The sequence below is a fragment of the Ranitomeya variabilis genome, chromosome 2 (assembly GCF_051348905.1).
Source record: "Ranitomeya variabilis isolate aRanVar5 chromosome 2, aRanVar5.hap1, whole genome shotgun sequence".
In the NCBI taxonomy this organism is placed as follows: Eukaryota; Metazoa; Chordata; class Amphibia; order Anura; family Dendrobatidae; genus Ranitomeya; species Ranitomeya variabilis.
Window position 1 is genome coordinate 1,092,663,223 of NC_135233.1, and position 15,800 is coordinate 1,092,679,022.

General features: G+C 43.6%; 1 protein-coding gene across 1 annotated transcript in view; it reads right to left on the reverse strand.

Annotated features, from left to right (window-relative positions):
* POMC (proopiomelanocortin) overlaps positions 1-15,800 on the reverse strand; it is a 45,462-nt gene that overhangs the window by 28,567 nt on the left and 1,095 nt on the right. The gene's annotated exons all lie outside the window — the stretch shown is intronic.

The following is a 15,800-nucleotide window of genomic DNA, read 5'->3' on the forward strand; positions in this document are numbered from 1 at the left end:
TGGATTTTTTTTTCTCAGTTTGTCTCCCATAGTTGAGGTCTACCTATGATGTAAATTACAGACGCCTCTCATCTTTTTAAGTGGTGGAACTTGCACTATTGCTGACTGACTAAATACTTTTTTGCCCCACTGTATATATATATATATATATATATATATATATATATATATATATATATATTATATACACCGGTATATATATATATATATATATATATACACTCACCGGCCACTTTATTAGGTACACCATGCTAGTAACGGGTTGGACCCCCTTTTGCCTTCAGAACTGCCTCAATTCTTCGTGGCATAGATTCAACAAGGTGCTGGAAGCATTCCTCAGAGATTTTGGTCCATATTGACATGATGGCATCACACAGTTGCCGCAGATTTGTCGGCTGCACATCCCAAAGATGCTCCATACAAGGCAGGATGGATCCATGCTTTCATGTTGTTTACGCCAAATTCTGACCCTACCATCCGAATGTCGCAGCAGAAATCGAGACTCATCAGACCAAGCAACGTTTTTCCAATCTTCTACTGTCCAATTTCGATGAGCTTGTACAAATTGTAGCCTCAGTTTCCTGTTCTTAGCTGAAAGGAGTGGTACCCGGTGTGGTCTTCTGCTGCTGTAGCCCATCTGCCTCAAAGTTCGACGCACTGTGCGTTCAGAGATGCTCTTAGGCCTACCTTGGTTGTAACGGGTGGCGATTTGAGTCACTGTTGCCTTTCTATCAGCTCGAACCAGTCTGCCCATTCTCCTCTGACCTCTGGCATCAACAAGGCATTTCCGCCCACAGAACTGCCGCTCACTGGATTTTTTTTCTTTTTCGGACCATTCTCTGTAAACCCTAGAGATGGTTGTGCGTGAAAATCCCAGTAGATCAGCAGTTTCTGAAATACTCAGACCAGCCCTTCTGGCACCAACAACCATGCCACGTTCAAAGGCACTCAAATCACCTTTCTTCCCCATACTGATGCTCGGTTTGAACTGCAGGAGATTGTCTTGACCATGTCTACATGCCTAAATGCACTGAGTTGCCGCCATGTGATTGGCTGATTAGAAATTAAGTGTTAACAAGAAGTTGGACAGGTGTACCTAATAAAGTGGCCGGTGAGTGTATATATATATATATATATATATATATATATATATATAAATCAAAGAGAGCAAAGCTGCACTATATACGGTATATATACTTACGCCTACAAAGTAGTATAGAGGAGTTACCTATATTCTTTGGATCAGTATAGGTTTATTGCTAGAAAACATGTATTTTTATAAACTAGCTTTACAAATTGACTTTTTTCAAATATTAAAAGGGTTTACATTTTTTCTGTCAACATAGAAAATAAGAATTCCCTATCATTTTCTGCTCCATCATTAGAATAATCCCACATAAAATATGCTATATTGATGATAGATGAATATTAGAAAATATCCCGAAATAATAGGGTTACCATTGTGTCTAAATAAAAAAAAATACAAATTAATGTATAACACAAAACTTTTTCTGAAACTTTTACTTTTGCATAGATTTATTTACCCAATTAATTTTAATTTATTTATTTCCATGTTTGAGTCTGTACCAAGGTGCACAATAGCAAAATGTGTACTTCATATAATGTTATAATGTATATCTGAACATCCCTAAATTCAGGACTTTCTCGATTCATCACATTTATTGAAGGTGACATCATGATTTTTAGGTGACTTCACACAAAGCAGCCAATTAGGGCCCAGCTCTTAGAACTAATGTCCATATAGACATGGTACCATATTATGTGTCTTGATCTTGTGGTATAAGGTTGGGAGCAGCACAGAATGGCAAGCGTAAGCTTTCTCTAATAGCGGAGATGCTGAGACATATTACAGGAAGTGGGGTGGGTCTTTATCTCTCTACAGGAAGTGGGGGTGGGTCTTTATCTCTCTACAGGAAGTGGGGGTGGGTCTTTATCTCTCTACAGGAAGTGGGGCAGGTCTTTATCTCTCTACAGGAAGTGGGGGGGTCTTTATCTCTCTACAGGAAGTGGGGCAGGTCTTTATCTCTCTACAGGAAGTGGGGCAGGTCTTTATCTCTCTACAGGAAGTGGGGTGGGTCTTTATCTCTCTACAGGAAGTGGGGGCAGGTCTTTATCTCTCTACAGGAAGTGGGGGCCGGTCTTTATCTTTCTACAGGGAGTGGGGGTGGGTCTTTATCTCTCTACAGGAAGTGGGGGCAGGTCTTTGTCTCTCTAGAGGAAGTGGAACAGGTCTTGGTTTCTCTACTCTAAGGGTGGGGAACCTTTTTGATGCCAGGGGCCATTTGGATATTTATACCATCCATCGGGGGCTGCAAAACTTGAAATTGGCCCTGTTATATTTGGAAATACAATTAATTAACTCACCGCTAATGTGACAGCTGGAACTGTTTTCCTTTGGTGCAATTGATTTTCCAGGATTTTGCGATGAATTTTGAAAACAACTTGCAGAAGTACATATACATCACAGGGGGGCCCGGAGACATTTATACAACACAGAAGGGGTTGGGTGATCTATACATCACAGGAGGGGCTGGGGCATATACATCACTGGAGGGGTTGGGGCTTATATACATCACTGGAGGGCTGAGGGCATATACATCACTGAACGGGCTGGAGCTTATAGACATCACTGAACAGGCTGGAGCTTATAGACATCACTGAAGGGCCTGGGGCTTATATAAATCACTGGAGGGGCTGGGGGCATATACATCACTGGAGGGGCTGGAGTTATATACATCACTGGAAAAGCTGGTGCTTATATAAATCACTGGAGGGGCTGGTGCTTATATACAGCACAGGAGGGGCTGGAGTTCTATACATGACTGGAGGGGCTTGTGCTTATATAAATCACTGGAGAGGCTGGGGCTTATGTACATCACTGAAGGGGCTGGGTCATATATACAGCACAGGAGGGCTGGAGTTATATACATCACTGGAGGGGTTGATGCTTATATACATCACTGGAGGGTCTTGGGCTTATATATATCACTGGAGGTTCTTGGGCTTAAATACATCACTGAAGGGATTGGGGCTTTTACAGCACAGGAGGTGCTGGGACATATATAGCACTTGAAGGGCTGGGGCTTATATACATCACTGAAGGGGTTGGGGCTTATATACATCACTGGAGGGGCTGGGGCATATATAACACAGGAGGTGCTGGGACATATATACATCGCTGGAGGGGCTGGGACATATATACATCGCTGGAGGGGCTGGAGTTATATACATCACTGAAGGAGCTGATGCTTATATAAATCACTGGAGAGGCGTGGGCTTATATACATCACTGGAAGCGCTGGGTCATATACAGTACAGGAGGTCCTGTGGCATGTATAGCACTGGAGGGGCTGGGGCATATACATTACGTGAGGGGTTAGGGCATATATACATCACTGGAGTGGACAGAGGTTTCCCTCCCCTGCTTTACAGGGAGTAAGGGAGGATCTTTGTTTCTCTACAGAAAGTGGTGGCGGGGCTTTGTCTCTCCACAGGAAGTGAGGACAAGCATTCCTTTCTCTTCTGGAAGAGGGGATTGGACTTTATTTTTCTATATGAAAGGAAGTGAACCTTTAACTCTCAATGAAGATAGGCGGGTCTTTGTCGCTCTACAATAAATGCGGGTTGTCTTTTTTCCCTATAAGAAGAGGGGGCGAGTCATTGTCTCTCTACAGGATGTGGGTGTGGGTTTTGTCTCCCTGTAGTGCGTGGGGGTGGGTCATTTTCTTTCTCTTCATAGAGTGATGGTGGGCATTTGTCTTTTTGCAAAAGGTCTGGGTGAGTTTTTTTCTCTGTAAAACCAGTAGTGGTGGATCATGTCTCTCTATAGCACATATCTCAAACTCTGGCCCACTGGGTGACTATATTTGGCCCGCAGTGTCAGCAGGTCTCCCAAGTATTTTTGGCCCGTGAACGCCAAGTGGGTCTTCTGCTCACCATTGCACTGTCACCCGACATTGCCCTTTCAACTATATTAGCATCCTTTATACTGTTATAGTTGAAAGCAATGATGGATGAAGGAGCATCAGCTGATGCTCCATCTCCCATCATTCCCCTTCTGACATCTTAGCGCAGCAGGCATGTTGATGTCATAACAACTCACCCACTGTATCGAGATGTGCAGAGGATCTGAAGACATCATGAAGAGACTGGAGCAGCGAGGGAATGGGCAGAGGTGAGTATTTATTTTTTTAATGTGGGGCCTATTATACTGTATGAAGCACTATGTGATGCCATTATAGTGTCTGGAGCACTATGTGGGGCCATTATACTGTATGGAGCACTATGTAGTGTGCATTCTACTGTATGGAACACTATGTAGGGGCCAATATACTGTACGGAGCACTATGTGGGACACATTATACTGTATGGAGCACTAGGTGGGGACCTTTATACTGTATGGAGTTCTATGTGGGGCCTTTTATACTGTATGGAGCACTAGGTGTAGCCTATTATACTGTATTGAGCACTACGTGGGGCCTATTATACTGTATGGAGCACTATGTGATGCCATTGTACTGTCTGGAACACTATGTGTGGCCATTATACTGTATCGAGCACTCTGTGGGGTCATTATACTGTATGGAGCACTATGTGGGCCCATTTTTTTGTATGGACCACTATGTGGGTCCATTATACTGTATGGAAAACTATGTAGGGCGCATTCTACTGTATGGAGCACTATGTAGGGGCCAATATACTGTATGGAGCACTATGTGAGGCTATTATACTGTATGGAGCACTACGTGGGGCCTATTATACTATATGGAGCACTATGTGGGGCCTGTTATACTGTATGGAGCACTATGTGGGGCTATTATACTGTATGGAGCACTATATGGGGCCCATGCTACTGTATGCAGCACAATGTGGGGCCAATTATACTGTATGCAGCGCAATGTGGTGCCCATTATACTGTATGGAGTACAATGTGGTGCCCATTATACTGTATGGAGCACTATGTGGGGCCATTATACTGTATTGAGCACTATTTTGGGCCTATTATACTATATTGAGCACTATGTGGAGCTATTATACTGTATGAAGCATTATGTGGGGCCATTATACTGTATGGAGCACTATGTGGAGACATTATACTGTATGGAAGGCAATGCAGAGCCCTATTATACTGTATGGAAGACTATGTGGGGCCATTAGACTGTATGGAGCACTATGTGGAGTCATTGTACTGTATGGAAGGCAATGCGGGGCCCTATTATCCTGTATGAAGAACTATGTGGGGTCATTATACTGTATGGAGCATTTTTTGTGAGCATTTTACTGTAAGGAGGTCTGTGCAGGGATTACTGTTGGAAAATCATACTGTGATGGGGACACCATTCTCTGTCGGGAGGATTGAGAGAGGTGGGTACAGTAGGGTCATCATACCATGCTTCTGGAGGGTACTGTGGAGGAATTCACTGTGGGAGTATCTAACTGTGCTTGGGGGAACTTTTGTTTGCTGCCATAACAGACATTTAGGCTTTTAGTTCAGAGCAAGCAAGTCTTTAGACATTGGCAGGAGCCCTGCATGCTGGGAAGTGAGGAAAAAGAAGGTTTCAGTACCTATAGTGCTGGCAGAGTGCTGAGAAAACAAAAGAACCACCCCGGAAATAGAGATTTTTAACATCAGCTTTTACATACTGCCTGTCTCTATGTAATTTAAAACTAGTTTATAAACTAATAATGCAATCTTACATATAGATATACTGTAGATAGAATACATCTGTAGATATTTACCGTCACAAGCCCCCTACATATAATGAACTTTCCTTGCATAGAAATCAGACAGCACATGGTCTTTGTGCCGTGCGATTTTGTTTCTCACACGCTTTGACTTGCATTGCTATCCGATTCTTGCAGACAATCGCAGCATGCTGCCAAATTTTTTTCAGTCTGATCGGGGCTGAGAAAAAACTTTCAGATGAGAACTGACCTATTTAATGACATTGGTGAGAGTACAATGCTAAGTTTTCTCGCATTACACTACTCCGTTTTATACACCAGTGTGAACGAGTCCTTAATTAGGGGACGGGGTGAGTGTGAGGCTCTGGCTTCATTAAAGGGCTTGCATTTGACAAGTGGAGGGCACATCTGTGTTCGCCTTGTCACAAATTTTACTCCAGTCCCTGCGAGTAATATTCGTGGTAATTCGAATACTGCTCCTTGCCAAGAATTTGTGGTCGCGTTGCCCCCATCATGCCCCAGCTGTACATGGCAGAAAAGAGCGGCTGCCTGATAGCAGTGGCACCACTTATGCCTATGCAGCGCCCCAGAGTGCTGGTCGTTGCAGTACTGTGGCTCCGCCGCTAAGGGGAGCTATGGTACGTCTGATGGCACTGAAGGAGTTCATCTGACCAGGTATCACATACACCAATACATTTCACAGTCGGGCCTCCAGGGGGAGCTAAGGGTGCTATTTATTAGGCCACTCCTCACCACAGTGGGTAAACTGGGGGTCAGGCAGGAAGTTAGTCAGAAAGCTGACTGGGTTGGAACCAGGCAACACCTTGTGGCAGAGGGTGTTGTGGGGGGAAGATTCGGTAGGGTCCCTGTCAGGTTTGGGACCCTGACAGAGGCCTGGCAACAAGGAAGAACGTCACGGGACCGTGCCTGCTCAGCATAGCGGCGGTGCCCTAAGAAAGGAACAGAAGCGAAATATATTGTGCTGAGTGAGAAACGAGATCAAAGCAAGAGGAGAAATACCAGTAGGAGTCGTGCTGTAAGACCGAGGCAACATCCTACTGAGGCGCACAACTGGCGGCCGGAACGCCGAGGGAGTATTTATATATCTAGCTCCAAGCAATACTTCAAACCGACGGCAGGACAGTCAGTCTCAGGCGGGCTGTCTAACATACATCACCTATGAAGACATGGGGGGCGCACTAGGAGAGGGGTGACTCTAGGGTCCCGGAAGAGCTCCGAGCCTACTCATCATACGGGTGCCGTCCTAACCAGAACATCAGGGAGGGACGGAGGAGAAGAACATCATCCGAACGAGTTGTGAGGGAACATCAGAAACAGACACAACAGTTGTGGGGTACTATCCCGTAAGCACAGCAGGGGAGGACCACAACACATAGCGCTAGCGGGAAGGCACAGATTTCCACCTGCAAAGAGAACTCTGGAGGTGCCATTGGACCGGCCGGACTTGCGCGGCCTGGTGAACCGTATTCTGGACTGAGGACCCAGAGATCTTCAGTAAAGAGGTAAAGAGACTGCAACCTGGTGTCCTCGTTATTTACTGCGACCGGCACTACACCGCACCACGACCACCATCCATATCTATCATTCACTGTACGCCCCTCAGCAGGGTCACGGACCGGGTCTAGCCACCGTGACAACCCCAGAGCAGAGACTCAGAGGCCCGGTACCGGGTACCCCTCGGCCCTGCGGCAGTGGGGGCGCTACACCTATAGGCCATATTAGTTGTATCGAGAGCTTGTCATGGGCATTAGGTTATCGGTGGATCCGGAGGAACCCAAATTGACCATTTCTGGTCAGCTGTAACCACATGTGGTGGAATATAAGTAAACATGATAAGTCCCATATAGTCATCCCATAAATAAGTGATCCTCGACTCTCAGGCTTATCAGCACCATTCTCACGTTATTTAGAGAGGCAGGAAAGGACATTGACCTTGAAGGTTAATCTTCCCAACTAATCTGTTGTTTAATCTTTGTAGGCTCTTCAGAGTCCAGACACAAGGAAATCTTACCACAATGCATCCTGGTGCCATCTCTTCCATAGTGACACACAAGCACCCGGCCGTCCACATGATGGAAAACGCGATTCGCCGGACCATGCCACCTTCCTGCAGTATGCTGGGAACATCTCACAAGACCTGCATTATACTGGGAACATCTCACAAGACCTGCAGTATGCTGGGAACATCTCAAAAGACCTGCAGTATACTGGGAGCATCTCACAAGACCTGCAGTATCTTGGGAATATCTCACAAGACCTTCAGTATACTGGGAACATCTCACAATACCTGCAGTATACTGGGAACATCTCACAAGACCTGCAGTATACTGGGAACATCTCACAAGACCTGCCATATACTAGGAACATCTCACAAGAGCTGCAGTATACTGGGAACATCTCACAAGACCTGCCATATACTAGGAACATCTCACAAGAGCTGCAGTATACTGGGAGCATCTCACAAGACCTGCAGTATGCTTGGAACATCTCACAAGACCTGCAGTATACTGGGAACATCTCACAAGACCTGCAGTATGCTTGGAACATCTCACAAGACCTGAGGTATACTGGGAACATCTCGCAAGACCTGCAGTATACTGGGAACATCTCACAAGACCTGCAGTATGCTGGGAACATCTCAAAAGACCTGCAGTATACTGGGAGCATCTCACAAGACCTGCAGTATCTTGGGAATATCTCACAAGACCTTCAGTATACTGGGAACATCTCACAAGACCTGCAGTATACTGGGAACATCTCACAAGACCTGCAGTATACTGGGAACATCTCACAAGACCTGCCATATACTAGGAACATCTCACAAGAGCTGCAGTATACTGGGAGCATCTCACAAGACCTGCAGTATGCTTGGAACATCTCACAAGACCTGCAGTATACTGGGAACATCTCACAAGACCTGCAGTATGCTTGGAACATCTCACAAGACTTGAGGTATACTGGGAACATCTCGCAAGACCTGCAGTATACTGGGAACATCTCACAAGACCTGCAGTATACTGGGAACATCTCACAAGACCTGCAGTATACTGGAAACATCCCACAAGACCTGCCATATACTAGGAATATCTCACAAGACATGCAGTATACTGGGAACATCCTGCAAGACCTGCAGTATACTGGAAACCTCCCACAAAACATGCAGTACACTGGGAACATATCACAAGACCTGCAGTATACTGGGAACATGACACAAGACCTGCAGTATACTGGGAATATCTCACAAGACCCATGTCACACTGTGACGGTCTTCTGTGAGGAAAAGGGTCCTCAAACTGTCCCTGGAACTGGGACCCTAACTATCCCTGTCCCGGGGTACTTTTGAAGGTAGAGAGGCCCGAGTCTCTGACCTTACTATGCTCCTATTAAACCATGATCCGTCCCCTCCCCCACCCCATGAGGTATGGGACAGAAATGTTATGTAAACAAGCCACCAATACAAAACAGGGATACCAGAAAACCACTAACATACATAAGCACTAACCAACAATAGACAAAAGGATAGGGACAGGGAGGAATAAACTAAATGGGAACAAGGATCAGGAGATAAACACACACATACTACAGCAAACCACTGAACACTACTACAACAACTCTACTCCAACCACTTAGCTTTTGCACACAGCACAGGATGACAAATCTTTCACCGGCAGGGACATGAAGGTCTGACCAGTTAATATAGGAAGAGGTAATGACCAGATCAGAAGCAGCTGAAAAGGAGCTGCATGTTTCTGACCAGCACCAGACGTAACTAAATCCATTTAATATAAGGCACAAATCACACCATCTCTAAAGAAGACCTGTGATTCATTACCCGACGTGACCGTCTAACTCCAGGTCTTCCAGGGGAACGTGACACTCTCGTGACGACCTGTCGTATACTAGGGACATCTCACAAGACCTGCAGTATACTGAGAACCCCCCACAAGACCTTCCATATACTGAGAGCAGCCCACAAAACACTGCCGTATATTGGAAACACCCAATAAGACTTTTTGTATACCAAGAGTACCCCACAAATACCTACCACACCAGATCTTCTGTATACTGGGATCATCCCACAACACCCAATACAAACCAAGAACACCCTCAAGACCAGCAATCATCCAGCAATTAACATTCTTCCATTTCACTCAGATCTTTATGCACATTTTTTCTGATTATTAAATGGGTTTCCCCACTAACAAAATTAATTTTAATCAACATTTTAATTAATAGATCTTGGAATAATAATAACTTGCACAATTGGATGTGAATGAATAAAATGTTCCTGTGCTGAGATAATCTTAAACATGTGCCCCTGCTGTGTACTGTGTAATGGTCGTGTCTGACCATACAGGAACATGGTCTGATCATACCACATCTCCTGGGCAGGGGAGGAAACAAAAGAGAGTAAACAGACATTACAGCCGGGGATTGTAAATGATAATTTCTTTAAGGTAAAACATTGTTTAAAAACAGGCAGAGAAATGTTTTGCCACACAAAAATAATTATTTGCAATCCCGTGTTGTAATGTCTTTATACTTTTTTCTGCCCCCCAACCTAGGAGCTGTGGTATGATCAGACCATGATCCTGTATGGTCGGACACGACCATAACACATTACCCAGAAGAGGCACATTTATAAGATTATCTCTGCACAGGAACATTTCTTTTTAACACATCCAATTGTGGAAATTATTATTATTCCAAGATCTATTCATTAAATGTACTTTTTTTTTTTTTTTAGTAGGAAAACCCTTTTAAAGATGATCAATAATTGAGCTATAGATTTTATGGGTTCAATACCAGGTTCTTCTGACAACATTTTCAGTTTTTCTTTAGAAGATAGTAAAAAAGGTCTTCAATATGAATTTAGGGACTCTTTTGCTTGACTTCCTTTAGGAAATGTGATCGAAGGATAGCACACCATTCCTTAGGTTTGTCCTATGCATCCAGTACCTTTGACTTTCCATTAAAATGAAATTTCCCATACATCATTTCCACAGAATATGTAGTGAAGACAGGGCCCACCTTATGTTGGGGATTTTTCTGTATCATCTGTTTTTGCCATTGTAAGCCGGCGGTCAGATTTTATTTCTGTCTCTGACGCCAGACACGGCTGACTTTGTTCTTTTTTGTTTGCCTGAGCCCTATAACAGCTGTTGTGGCTATAGTGCCAACCCTAAACATTAGCCACCAACATACATTCCCATAAATGTCTAAGGTATGACCAGTCCAATTTTTTCAATTCTGACCACTGTCAATCTATGAGGTTATAACTCTGGAACTCTTCAATATATCCCACTGGTTGGAAATAGTTTTCTCGTGAAATATTGTACTTCATGATAGTGGTAACATTTCTTTGATATGACTTAAATTTATTTGTGAAAAAATCAGAGGTTTGGTGAAAATTTTGAACATTTTGCAATTTTCAAACTTTTAATGCCCTTAAATCACAGAGATGTGTCACACAAAATACTTAATAAATTGCTCCTGAGTATTTCAATACCCCATATGTGGGGGGAAAATCATAGTTTTTTTGAACTTTTGCAAGGGTAACAGAAGAAAATGGACCATGCAATTTGTTGTGCAATTTCTCCTGAGCATGTCGATACCCCATATGTGGGGGAAAATGACTGTTTGGGTACACGGCAGAGCTAGGAAGGGAAGGAGCGCCATTTGACTGTTTGAATGTAAAATTTGGTGTCATAATTAGCGGACACTATGTTGTGTTTGGAGGGCCCCTGATGCACCTAAACAGTGGAAGTCCCTCACAAGTGACCCTTTAGGGAACTTATCTAGATGTGTATTGAACACCTTGAACTCTCAGGTGCTTCACAGAAGTTTATAACGTTGAATCTTCAAAATAAAAAAAATCACATTTTTCCCACAAAAATGTTTTTAAGCTAAACATTTTGCATTTTCATAAGAGGAACAGGAGAGATTGCGCCACGCAGTTTGTTGAGCAATTTCTCCTGGTCATGTCGATACCAACATGTGGGGGAAAACCACTGTTTAGGCGCACGGCAGGGCTCGGAAAGGAAGGAGCACCATTTCACTTTTTGAATGTAAAATTTGCTGGAATAATTAGCGGACACCATGTCGTGTTTGGATAGCCCCTGATGTGCCTAAACAGTGGAAAACCCCCACAAGTGACACCGATTTGGATCCTAGACCCCTCAGTGTACTCATCTAGATGTGTATTGCTTCACAGAAGTTTATAACATTGAGCTGTGAAAATAAATAAATCCCATTTTTCCCACAATGTTTTTTAGCCCTACATTTTATATTTTCCCAAGGGTAATAGGAAAAAATGGGCCTCAAAATTTGTTGTGCAATTTCTCCTGAGTTCACCCATGCCCCATATGTGGTCGAAAACTACTTTTGAGGCACAGTGCGAAGCTCCGAAGGGAAGGAGCGCATGCACTGGTTTAAGTTGCCATGTCACATTGGCAGAGCCTCTGAGGTGACAGTACAGCAGAACCCCCCGTAAGTGACCCCATTTTACAATCTAAACCTCTCAATGAATTCATCTAGGGGTGTAATATTGACATCACAGGTGTGTCACAGAATTTTATACCTCTGGGCAGTGAAGAAAAAATAATTTACATTTTTACCATCAAGATTGTGTGTGAGCCCCAAATTTTATATTTCTACAATGGCAAATGGGTAAAACTGGCACCAAAATTTGTTCCACAATTTCTGTTGAATGTAGAAATACCCCATATGTGGCTGTACAGTACTGCTTAGCCATACGGAGAGACTCTGGAGGGACAGAGCGCTATTTGCCTCCTGGAGTGCAGATTTTCCTAGAATAGTTTGCAGACTCCATATACAGAGCCCCTAAGTGCTAGAAAAGCAGAATCCACCCTCAAGTGACCCCATAGTGTATATTATACCCCTTTTGGAATTTATCTACAGGTGTAGTGACAAATTTGACTTCATGGGTGTTTTCCAGAAACAAGTGGTAGTGCATGTAGCTGAGTGAAAATTACAAACTGCCGTTGTAATGACCAGTACATTGTAGTGACCAGTACCTTACAGTAACCAGTACATTATGCCCAGCTCATGCTTCTGGAGACACACACTCGTAAATTATGCGGGCTCTCATCACTACAGAAATGCCAAACATGTGGGAGCTAAATGTGGTTTAGGCACACTGGGGCTCAGAAGGGAGGGGGCATTTGGATTTGGGAGTGGCGAATTTGCTGAATTTCTTTTGAGGGGTGAGGAGCCATTCCGCTTTTCCAGAGCCTTTGTACTACCAGTAAAGTGGGAAGCCCAATAAATTTCCTTTAGAAGATGACAGACCTGAGTGGGGACTTGCCTTTTTGTGGATTGAGTTGAAGCTTTTGTTGGGAAAATTTTACATAACACTTAGGATCACATTTATCTGGCACACTACGCTGAGCACTTCATTTGGGGTTTCCATCTAAATTCCCTAGTGATGTGGCAGATGAAACCCCTGAGGGATCCATTCACTATAATGAGGCAGCAGAGTTACTCTGGTCTCTGTTTGGCCTCTCTTCACCATTGTCCTTTTCAGAAGTGCACAAAACTGTGGTCGACCGCGCTTTTATACTCGCCTAAAAAGACTGACAGTGCTGGATCACAGGTCCAATGGCATCCACAGTGTCTCCATCTGCCTCATTATAGGGAATCTTCCGCCTTAATCGCATATTTCAGAGATTTACATGGAAACCCTAATGTAAGTGCTCAGTGTAGAGTGCAGGATAAATGTGCGCCGATCTTTACTGAGATTTTGGGGAGGCAGAATGGACTAATAAACAACAGGTGAAGAATTTGTTTTATTTATTTTTTACGCCGTTCTTCGTGCGGTATAAATGATTAGACAGCTTCATTCTTTGGGTCGGTGCGATTACAGCGATACCAGATTTCTATCAGGTTTTATGTTTAGTTGCTGTCACACACTGAAAAAGCTTTTTGTTGGAAAAACTAGTTTTTGTATCCCCATATTTAGACAGCTATAATTTTTCCATAATTTGTCTGACAGAGTCATGAGAGTTGTTAGATATGTCGATGATCTGTTCTTGATATGGGACGGTACAGATGTCGAGTTCCAAAAATTCGTTGACTATCTGAATAGGGACAACCAGATGGGGATGTCTTTCACCTACAATTTTGGGGGAACAAGTATTGAATTTCTAGATGTGCTCGTGGAGGTGAAAGAGGATGAATTGTGTACATCGGTGTTCCAGAAACCCACGGCGGTAAATTCATATTTACATTATAGAAGCTTTCACCCCAATCACACTAAGAGGGCACTGCCATATAGTCAATTATTAAGAACACGACGTATTAATAACACTCAAGAGGGCTATAAACAACAATCTGGAGAGCTCCTGGAAAAATTTCGCGATAGAGGATATCCAAATGAAATATTAGAATCGGCGGCCAGGAGAATAGAAGGAGGTACAAAGAACTTGAAAAAGAGGAAGGATTCGAACCAGCGTTTTAATTTCTGCTTTCAATATGGGCCATTAGATCGGGAAATCAGGTCTACGATTCGTAGACACTGGCATATTTTGGAAAGGGATAAAGAGCTGGCAGGTAGAACCGAAGGTGGCCCCTTAATATCAAATAGGCGAGGAACCCGGATCAGGGATGTACTCGTACATAATCGAATCACCGCAGATAAAACAACATGGCTGGAGCGGGCGGTCCCGAAAGGGAATTTTAGATGTGGCCAGTGTCATTTTTGTCATTTTCACACGATTGGCCAGGCACTTAGTATTGGCCCTGTTACACATACCGTCGAACAATTTATTTCGTGCAAAACAGAGTATGTGGTGTATGCCGTATTCTGTCCGTGTAAAAGGTTCTACATTGGAAAAACTATTCGGAAGTTATATGTGCGGTTTAGGGAGCACTTTAAATCGGTCTCCTCAGGTAAAGGTGTCCCGAGATTAATAGAGCACATTAGAGAAGCGCATGAAGGAAATCCAAATGTTCTTACCTTTGCAGGGGTCGAGAGAGTGTCCCTCCCAATACAAGGAGGGGATCTACATAAACTTCTATTGCGACAAGAGACTAAGTGGATCTTACGCACACGAGCTACTGGTCCAGCCGGTATGAATGACAGAGTGGACATGTCGGTGTTTCTTTAGTTATAGGTTTGTCTGGTGTTGGGCTGATTAGATTGTAGCCCGTAGTAGGAATCTTGTGCACATCCGTTCTCCCCCTTGTCCCTTTTAGATTTATTTCTATTTTTATTTTTCTTTGGTTTTTTCCATTTCAGGACTTGCGCCAATCTGGCTTTTAGCTATTATGTATATATAGGTCTATGTCCTTAGCATCTCATGAACACTTTATGAAGGAGTGTTAGATACACGGAAACGATGTATAAGTGTGATTTTCCAGGATAAATTTAATCATCGTGTAGTTAGGATAATTATGTTTATATTAATCACGTTTTTCCTAACAGGTTCTCCCCATATAGTTTGTACTCTATGAGCTATGTATAAATCGATTTTTGTATCGCATTGTTTTTAACTTGAACACTATGCACTTTACCTGTCTTGGAGGGTGGACGCAGAAGTGGGATGGGCTTTGACTCACCTTCTTATTGCAGCGTCACTTCCCTTCAAGCAGACCCGTAGAAGCGCTTTCCCCCAGCGCGAAACGGCCGTCGTCGTTCTCATCTGTTAGGCGTCAGCACTCTCTTTTCACCTCCCGTGCCGTGAAGATGTCTATCTGTGTTCCTCAATAAAGAAGACTTGAACTGCTAAACTGGTGAGTGCTGTGGCGTTTATTTCTTACTGCCATTCCACTACAATAGACTTTATTTCTGCGCTAGCACCTCCAGTTTTTTGCTTGGACTCCGTGTGGACATACACCACGAAAGGCAGAAGCTCGTTCATTTGAGGCTGTGCGACTTGTTTTTTTCTGATTTTTTAGAGTCATGAGAGTGCTTGTTTCTTGCGGGACGAGCTGACGTTTTTATTGGTATCATTTTCGGGCACATGACCTTTTTTGATTGCTTCCTATTCCAATTTTTGGGAGGTAAAATGAGCAAAAAAACAGCATTTCAGGAATTTTTTTTTCTTATACCA